Raw genomic sequence first — 10,614 nt, forward strand, 5'->3', positions numbered from 1 at the left:
TTTGGTCCCATTTCACAAGCTTCATAGTTCAGCTTTCATTTTACATGCTAAGGTGCTATCTCATTATATCATCATTGCACAGATCTTCCATTGATACACATACCCTCTATGTCAGTATCTCTCCATCTCTCTACCACTCTATCACGAAATAGCACTAACACGCATTTGCACTATCATGCAATAGCGCATTGGTTTAGGGGCACCTGCTGACTCCTGTTGTAGTCAATGAGTCTTGTTTGCAAAAATACACTATCACGCATTTGCGCAATAGCACGATAGCGCATTTATTCACTCTTCAAGTCCTTGAAAGGTTGTCACAGAGAAAAAGGCCAGGATCTCTTCTCAATTATCCCAGAATGCAGGACACAGAATAATGGGCTCAAGTTACAGGAAGCCAGATTCCGGCTGAACATCAAGAAAATGTTAGAGCAATACAACAATGGAACCAATGACCTGGGGAGGTGGTGGGCTCTCCCACACTGGAGGCATTCAACATGAGGCTAGACAGCCATCTGTCAGGGATGCTTTGACTTGGATTCCTGCATTGAGCAGGGGGGTGGACTCAATGGTCTTATAGGCTCCTTCCAACTCTACTATTCTATGATTCTACGATTCTGTTCAGGAGTGACTGCTAATGCGGTTGCCTGGTATTTAGAGGAATAGGAGAAAAATGGGTGGAATGGGGCTTTGGTCTGAGAAGTCTACTCAGAAGTAACTCCCATTGTGGTCAATGAGGCTTGTTCCCGAGATTGCCTTTAAGGGAAGTAGAGCCCAGAGGGGGAAGCCCCTCTTATTGGTTGAGCAGCCCCTGCCAGTCTGATGACATACATTTCCAATCACCCCACCTGAAAGTATGTTTTTGTCAGCAACTTATAATGGTGCGGTACAGTCTTTCATGGAGCCCTGCAAGGAGCCATGCTGATTCCATAAAAAATCTGGTATTCCTTTGTTTGCTTCACCCTTCTGTTGTCGTAGAAACATGGCCTTAGTTTTTGAGTTAGGATGGGCTTTGTCACACCTACAAACTTACCTTCCCTCCCGCAGTAGATGGTAGTGTCTTTCACTCAACCAGGCCAGCCCAACAAGCTTAGACAAAGGACAAAATGGCACCTCTGCCCACCATTCCACCTACAGCTGCTGGCAGTTGAATCTTACTTCAATGCTGGTGACAAAACAGCGTTCTCCACCTTGCCTGAGGCAGCAGGCTAGCTTAGGGGGCAAAGAGCAGGCTACATGGAACACATAGCTCTGTCCTCCAATAGAGGGGAACAGCCAGGGGGCTGCTCCTGCTTCTGCTGCCCCCTCCACACTGCCTGCCATCTGCTACCTGAGGAGGCCAACTAAAGGCCAAAACACACCATACTTTTCCTTTTTTTTACTCTAGAGAAATGATCTGGTCTTGACCCATATCAGGACTCAAGCACTGGGGGTAGGGAGGCATTAACTCCCCCACACACCTTGGTCCCAAGCCAGATCAGTCTTCCCGCACCTACAGTATATATTGCGAAATAGTGATCCACTAAATCAAATGGATCACTATTTGGAAATATACATTGTACTTGTGGGGACACGATCCAGATTGCAACCAAGCACTTACACTGGAGTAAAAGAAAGAAAAATGAAGCTTTAACTACATCATTAAAGTAGTGTGCGCTTTGGGTCTCACTCTACCTAATGGTAGGGCTGGCCCGGCACTCAACAAACCAAAATGACACCGGATTAGATGCCAGGCAAGCCTGGGAGGGGCCACCATTGAGAAAGCTGTTTACATACTTCCAATACATTTATTATACACAACTATATCAATATATGGCTGATGGCCTGTCCCAATGAATTCTGTGGGGATCTACTCCTGAATGGAAGCTTGTTGTTGTTGTTCAGTCATTAAGTCGTGTCTGACTCTTCGTGACCCCATGGACCATAGCACGCCAGGCCTTCCTGTCTTGCGCTCTCTCCCGGAGCATGCTCAAGTTCATATTCATTGCATCGGTGATGCTATCTACCCATCTCCTTCTCCTTTTGCCTTCAGTCTTTCCCAGCATCAGGGTCTTTTCCAGTGGGTTTTCTCTTCGCGTTAGGTGGCCAAAATATTTGAGCTTCAGCTTCAGTATCTGTCCTTCGAATGAGCACTCAGGGTTGATTTCCTTTAGGATTGACTGATTTGACCTCCTTGCAGTCCAGGGGACTCGTAAGAGTCTTCTCCAGCACCACAGTTCGAAAGCACCAATTCTTCGGCGCTCAGCCTTTCTTATAGTCCAGCTCTCACAGCCATACACAACTACTGGGAAAACCATAGCTTTGATTAGACGGACCTTTGTTGGCAAGGTGATGTCTCTGCTTCTTACTATGCTGTCTAGGTTTGCCATAGCTTTCCTCCCAAGGAGCAAGCATCTTTTAATTTCACGGCTACAGTCACCGTCTGTGGTAGGGATGGATGAAAGTCCCTTACCTGGTCCCGCAGCTGTTTTCGGTGGGGGGGGAGGCGCTCCATTTCTCCCCCCGAAATTCTTGGCGGGTGGGGAGGCACCCTGCGCCTCCCAGCTGAAATTCAGGCCGGGGGGGAGGCGCCCCATCCCTCCCCACCAAAATTCTGGCTGGGCGGGAGCGCCCCGCCTCTCCGGCTGCGAAAGAAAAAAGTTATGTAAAAAAAAAAAAATGTGATAGGCTACATAAAAATTTACGTAGCCTATCACGGCTAGATTTTCAAAGTCAGCCATGATAGGCTACATAAATCTTTACGTAGCCTATCACGGCAGACTTTGAAAAAAAAAGAAAAAAGCGCGTACGCAAATGGCGGCACCCATGGGTGCCGCCATTTGCGTTCCTTATTTGGGCATGGGTAGTCTACGTAAACATTTACGTAGACTACGGCGAAAATAAGGGCAACGCTATTTGCATTGCCTTTATTTTCACCGTAGTCTATGTAAATCTTTACGTAGACTACCCGTGCCCAAATAAGGAACGCAAATGGCGGCGCCCATGGGCGCCGCCATTTGCGTATGCGCTTTTTTCTTTTCTTTTTTTCAAAGTCAGCCGTGATAGGCTATGTAAAGATTTACGTAGCCTATCACGGCTGACTTTGAAAATCTAGCCATGATAGGCTACGTAAATCGTTACGTAGCCTATCACGTTTTGTTTTTTTTACTTTACTGGGAAATGGCGGTGGTGGCAGCCGGTCGGAAGACCGGCCACTGCCGCCGCCGCCGAACCGCCGCCGGGACCCGCCACCAAGAGGGACATTCGCACGAGGTAAGTCCCATCCCGGGGGGGTGGGGGGGCGGAGAATTTCCCCACCAATTTCGGGGGGCCAAATGCGTTGGCATTCAGCCTCCCGGAGATTCGTGGAGAAATTCTCCGACATCCCTGCGGTGATCTTGGAGCCCAAGAAAATAAAATCTGTCACTGCTTCCATTTCTTCCCCTTCTATATGCCAGGGAGTGATGGGGCCAGATGCCATGATCTTCGTTTTTTTAATGTTGAGTTTCAAACCAGCTTTTGCACTCTCCTCTTTCACCCTCAACAAGAGGCTCTTTAGATCCTCTTCGCTTTCTGCCATTAGGGTGGTATCATCTGCGTATCTGAGGTTGTTGATAATTCTCCCGGCAATCTTAATTCTGACCTGTGATTCATCCAACCCGGCGTTTCTCATGATGTACTCTGCATATAAGTTAAATAAGCAGGGCGACAATATGCAGCCTTGTCATACTCCTTTCCCAATTTGGAACCAATCGGTTGTTCCATGTCTGGTTCTTACTGTTGCTTCTTGACCCTCACACAGGTTTCTCAGGAGACGGGTAAGGTGGTCTGGTACTCCCGTCACTTTAAGTATTTGCCACAGTTTGTTGTGATCCACACAATCAAAGGCTTTAGCATAGTCAATGAAGCAGAAATAGACATTTTTCTGGAATTCTCTTGCTTTCTCCATGATCCAGCGAATGTTGGCAATTTGATCTCTAGTTCCTCTGCCTCTTCGAAACCCAGCTTGTACTTCCGGTAGTTCTCAGTTCGCATACTGCTGAAGCCTAGCTTGTAGGACTGTGAGCATAACCTTGCTGGCATGTGAAATGAGCGCAATTGTGAGGTAGTTTGAGCAGTCTTTGGTGTTGCTCTTCTTTGGAATTGGAATGTAAACTGACCTTTTCCAGTCTTGTGGCCACTGTTGAGTGTTCCAAATTTGTTGGCATACTGAGTGCAGCACTTCAACAGCATCATCTTTTAGGATTTTAAATAGCTCAGCTGGAATACTGTCATCTCCGCTAGCAACATAAGCTTAGACTTGGCCAATTTAAGTTCCACTGATTTCACTGTGCATCTGCTACTTATGGGGGACAAGAACACTCACAGGAAGGTGAAGTCACATCACATGTTCGGTATTTCTAGATTTATCAGGTTGGGGGAGAAGAGGAGGAAGCATACAGCTGCTGCTGCTGCTACACATCTCCCATCAACATCTGGTTCCAGCTGGAGTCCTACTGAAATCAATAGAACTTTCACAACTGACTTGGCCAGGCCATTTCTTCTTTGCTGTAGGATGTGATTAGAATCTCAAACAGATGAATAAGCTGAACAAGAATTGCCTTTTAACTGAGAAAACTCCCTCCAATTTACAGCTAATGGGACAGGTTTTTATCTTACAGGCAATGGCATTAATCAGCAGTCAGTCTGCTCACATCACTGGCATTTCACCAGACTAAACTGGTACAAATGAGATGAGACTTGGTTTTCATTGCTGTGGGCCACCTGGCTGCCATTTTGTATTTCATTCTGTATCCTTTGCCCAGCAAAGCATCTACAAGGAGAACTCACTGCACTGGAAAGAAGTAGGATTCATTTTTCAGCACTAGCTGAATAAGTCTCTTTCAGGGTTGTTGTTGATGTTATTGTTGGAAAATCAAAGGAATAAGTCAAAGATTTTGGAGACCCCAGTGGTTTGGGGTGGGCCTAGGAGCAGAACCTAAAGCAAAAGCTATCTATTCACATATGGTGTATGTGTGGATAGTGTTTTTGTATAGTTCAGTCACTAGGTGGCACTGGACTTAGTGGCATCTGGGTGGAGGCAGGAGTTTTCCGGTGTCTGTTCTGTTCTTATGCAAGAGAGACAGTAAGTGACTGTCTTGTCTAGCATCCTGACTTGTGTTTTCTCTAAGCTTTCTGTGACAGTGTACAACAAATCCAGGGAACCTGTGGTCCTTCAGATGTTCCTGGACTACAACTCCAATTGTCCATGGCCATTTGCCATGCTGGCTGGGGATGATGTGGGCTGGAGTCCAACAACATCTAGAAGGCTGCTTTTTCTCCATCCTAAGATAAATCTAGCCTTGCCCCTTGCTTTTCTGGCAATATGTCCAAAAGCAAACAAAAACCTAATGACTGTTGCTGTTCGTCAATTCTGGTCAGTTGGCAACTCTATCAGGAAGATTTCAAAAATTACACATGCATTTCTAGGCAACACAATACCATTTTCTTGTCATTTCCAATGGAGAGTTGCTTTCTGTTTCAAACTTTTCAGCTTTCTTCTGCTCCAAAATACTCAAGTGCTTTAGCATATAATTCTGTGCCTCCTACTCTTTCTGTTTATATTTGCCTTTACCACTAAAGCATTCACACACTCATTTCATAATGCCAAGTAATATTTTATATGCTAACCGACTTCTATTTTCCCCATTATTTTCCTAGAAAATACAATTTAGTCTGCAATTTATTCCTGCCCAAATCTTCCATTTCAAAAAAAGGAAAAGAAAGAAAAAGCAGAAAAAGAAGCTTCTTTCCCCATGTCAATGAAGATTCAAATTTTTAACATATTTACCGCTGGGGCAGCACTATTGCCATGATGACTGAGTCCCTGTGGGTTGAACTGATGGCCAATTTGAGCTTAAACAGCAGCAGTAAACCAGAACAGCAAGATGAAAGGTATAAAGTACCATGATATTCTGGAGTCCTTGTGGGTTTTATACTTTCAGAGTTCCCTCTCCTGCAAACGGGACATTCATTTCATGTAGATTTTACGGACTTTTCTATTCTATTCCTCTCTCCACAAGTTTCAAACATCCGACTTACAGCACAATTCTATGCATGTCTACTCAGAAGTAAGCCCCATTGCTTTCAATGGGACTTACTCCCAGATAAGTGCATATAGGATTTCATCCTTAAACTTCCATCTTCCCAGGAAATCCTTACACATCAGAGGACGAAAGAAGACACAGATGGCAGTATCCTAGCCTGCCGGTGTGCCAGAGGGACCCACCGCATACGCATCAGGAAGCCGGCAGTTGTTAAAGCAACTCAAAATGAGCAGGAACACTCATTTCCAGAACATGTCAGGTCAGCAGAGCTTGCAGAAGGGAGCTCTGCTACCCTGCCCCAATCCAGAAAGGAGGATTTCCACTCGTCCTTCACGAAGCGCTAACTCCCCATCATGCAAGCAGTGGGTCCCGCTGGCACAACACAATCAACAGTAGGGCTGCAGCCCTATTGGATACTGACTAGATTTGCCTATGCTAATTTATACATATAGAAAACACAGAAATAATTACTATAATTTAAATAGAAATAAAGTACATCTCACTATAGTGGGAAAGGCTGTAATAAGGTGAGTTGTGTGCCTGCTCAAACTGCCATCCTTGTGCTAACTGCTCTCTGTCCTTCTGGTTCTTTATCTTTAAACCAGAATTGGACTGGCCAGTCCACATCTGTCAGCCATTTAAAGATAGGATTGTCCTCTATAAAGTAGGGCATGTGGACACGCTGCCTAAGTGTGGGGCTAGGTGTCTCGGGCTAGGGACGGCTTGATCTGTCAGTCTCAGTCTCGCTGAGTTTAGGGGGGGGGGGAGATCAAGCTCCCTCTGTTCTGTTTCCAAAGAAAAATCCATATGGAAATTTGTGTGCATTTTTGGTAATGTACACTGGGATGCGCCTGCCTTCTCATCATGAGAATGCCCCTTCCCTAAGGCCTTTCTCACCTGCAGCAGGAACCACCGTCTCTCACACACACTGGGTTTCGCTGCCACCAGGACCTTTAAGGCCCAGGCACAACCCTTTACTCAGTCCTCTATCTGCAAGGACACACAGACTTTACTTATCACTTCATACTGTTCCCTTTATACCTTCCCCTTACGTAGCCAAGAGCAGAAGGCATAGGATTTATAAAAAAAGAAAGCTTTATTGATTAAAGTACTAAGTTGTTGAATAATAAACAGATAACTCTTAATGGCTTTATCAATATATGTTCTCTCATAAACCGTTCTCTAGATCACACTCTCAAATAATCACTCCAGAAATCCTCACAGACCCCCGCTCTCTCTGTCTCTCAGTTCTCAGTCCTAAAATCCTAACCCTATCTCTATCTAATCATATCCCTATCTCATCCCTATCGGCTTCTCACAGCAAAGCACAGTTCATATAGCATGCACACTTCACCCCCTTCACTCTCTCAGCCAATCATCACACATATGCAGATCCACCATTCTCCCAGTCACCTCTCTCTCTCTCTCTCTCTCTCTCTCTCTCTCCACAGAAATACGTAGCATAAAACACAGAGATATGACAGGAATACATAACCATAAGCATAGACTTATTAACATGACAATGGAACCAATTACCTAGGGAGGTAGAGGGCTGTCCCACACTGGAGACATTCAAGAAGAAGCTGGACAGCCATCTGTCAGGGATGCTTTGACTTGGATTCTTGCATTGAGCAGGGGGTTGGACTCGATGGTCTTATAGGCCCTTTCCAACCCTACTGTTCTATGATTCTATGATTATATATGTGTAACATCACATACACATTTTTAAACATACACATTTTTGACTGCATGCACCCATTGACTCAAGCATGTTTGTGCACATTTTGGAAATGTATGCATTTTTCTTTGCACATTTATCAAATGTGTGCATTTTGCTGAATACAATGTTTGCTTTGCAGAACACATTGCAAGCTCAGAGGTGTACAGATTTCTGTCTGCAGATTATGTTTGGGTCCATGTTCACATCTAGAAGATGTGTATTGGGTAAACCCATAAAAAAACTCCCCCAAAACCCAACTTGACAGATCAAATTTCTCACATATCCACATCTCTACTTCTCGGAACTTCACCAGATCACAATTTCCAAGATTCTTTGGGAGTATGATACTTACTCTGATTTGACACCAGTGTAAGTGTCCAAGGTAGATAGGGCCACAGAGGCAATGTCAGAGCAGTAGGCAGGAAAAGGGATGTCCATGCTTTAGGGCGCAATCCTAAGCATGTTTAGACAGAAAAAAGTCCTACAACTCCCACCATTCTACAGCCAGCATGGTTAGACTTTTTTTCTGCCTTAACATGCATAGGATTGTGACTTAAGTTTATCATTGCTACGGAAGTGAGGTGGAGTGGCTGGGGCCCTTGCTGTGTCAACAATGTACCATCAAGACATAGTATAGAATGGTTCTCCACTCTCACACATCATTATTAAGATTTACTCCTTTGGGGAATGTAGTTTTGAATAGTGTGCCATGGTTAGTGGCAAGGAATAAGAGAGATAGTAAGAATGGGTCATTAACAGTGGAATCTGGTTAGATTTTATGGGGCCTTATTGAGGAGCAAAAACAGGTAGGGTTGGAGCTCAGGGTTGAGGTGCAAGCTTAGCAGGCCACCCCCATGCCAAATGATCGCCCAGACAGCAACAAGTGATGGGGGCAGCGGCAAACCAACCTGGCACCAACACCTAGGTCAGCTTAGGCATGGCAGAGCATCCTGTGGCTAATTCTGCTTGCTGAAACATCCTTTCATTTTCTTTTATTAAAAAACATTTTATAGCTGTGGGTGGCTGAGTACCTCTGCTCACTGCATGTACCTCTCTGCTCACTGGACCCAATTCCTTCTTCAAAAACAAGAAAAAAAGTTATAGAGTACCAATGTGAAGAGGGGGGTGCCTAAAAGATCAGTTAAATTACCCAGCTTAGCCTATGGTTTTGTGATGCCTCCAAGAGCAGGGGTGTGTGAGAGAGAGAGGTCTTTGGGAAATGCTCAAACGCAGACAGCGCCTCTGCCAACCAAGGTGCACAGCAAAGCAGGAGATGCTTTTGTGTGATTATATTGTGTGTGAAAGGGGCTTTTGGAGCAGTTCCTCACACTGAGGCTTGTAAATTATTAATGTGCCTTATGTCGCTGTCTATTATGGAAATAAGCCAAGGCCTGCTTGCATTTTCATTAAAATAGTAAATAGTTAAACACACACACACACACACACACACACACGAGAGTGGGAAGGGAGGGCTAGGTTCGGGAAAGAAAAAGAAAGAGAAGAGAGAGAGAGAGAGAGAGAGAGAGTATTTTTTCAATGGATAAATAGGTTTGGTAGCAGCCCACAATTCAACCATTTCATTGATAGTGATTTAAAAGATCCAAATGCTGCGCAAAGGGATGAATTATGCATGTTTCATTTATTAGCTTGGGTGACCCTATGTACAGCTCAGCTTGACAAAAATGGAAGATAATTTTTTGTTCTTATTCTTTTTTCCCCCCTCTGGGTATGAATGGCAGTTAGGTTGTGTGTGTGCTCATAAGCCTGCCCCCACCTACACTGATGCTAAGGTCAGTTTCATCTAACGTCATTTTGCCTGTGCTGCGCTGAGACTGCTTCCTCAAGTGTGAGGAAGCAGCATTTTACAGGGTCTCTTTCCCCATGAGGAGAGGGTAACAGAGACTTGTGATTTCTGTGTGTCCGTGTCTGTTTTGGTAAAGTTGGTCCACTCACAAATGTACATATTCAGTATGTGAGAAGAACTGGCAAGCACCAGATGGACAGCTGTAGCATCAGTTCACTAAAATAAAATTTCATTTATTTATTTGTGTATTTGTGGGATCAATCTCCTGCCTTTCCAATCCCAATAGGCCCCTCAGTGTGGCATACAGTATGTATGCTCGTATGACTATATAAGGAACACATTAACATCATAACAATAAAAAGGTAAAAGGTAAAGGTGTCCCCAACCAGTCGTGTCCGACTCTAGGGTGTGGTGCTCATCTCCATTTCTAAGCCGAAGAGCCAGCGCTGTCCAAAGACGCTTCCGTGGTCATGTGGCCGGCATGACTGAACACCGAGGTGCACGGAGCGCTGTTATCTTTCCCGCCGAAGCAGTACCTATTTATCTACTTGCAATTTCTTGCTTTCGAACTGCTAGGTTGGCAGGAGCTGGGACTGAAGACGGGAGCTCACTCCATCACGCGGCACTCGGGTCTCGAACTGCTGTCCTGCCAACCTTCCGGTCTGCAGTTCAGCATCTTAACTAAGCCACTGCAGCCCCAATCAATCATAACAATACATTTACTCAAAAAAGAAAAAAGAAAAAGCATCCACTTGGAACTCCCTGAGGCTCATTCTTCCACCAAACGCAAAACTTCGGGCTCCTTCACTGGTTCCATTCCAATTGTCAAACGCTTTCTCCCAGACCTGACCCAAGCAGATGAGGTGTGCTCAGTAACTAGCAACTGCCAGCCAAAAATGCCCATTGAGCGAGTATTGTCTACAGTTGGATGCTCCCCCCTAAGTTCTTCCCTTGGCACCATCTGGCCCATTTTGCCTTTCTCTGTGCAGACAGAGGTACACTCTCTGTACAGAGAAAGGCACTGGATG

Source organism: Heloderma suspectum, chromosome 2, assembly GCF_057233095.1.
Source record: "Heloderma suspectum isolate Gila_16-S chromosome 2, 16-S_ref, whole genome shotgun sequence".
In the NCBI taxonomy this organism is placed as follows: Eukaryota; Metazoa; Chordata; class Lepidosauria; order Squamata; family Helodermatidae; genus Heloderma; species Heloderma suspectum.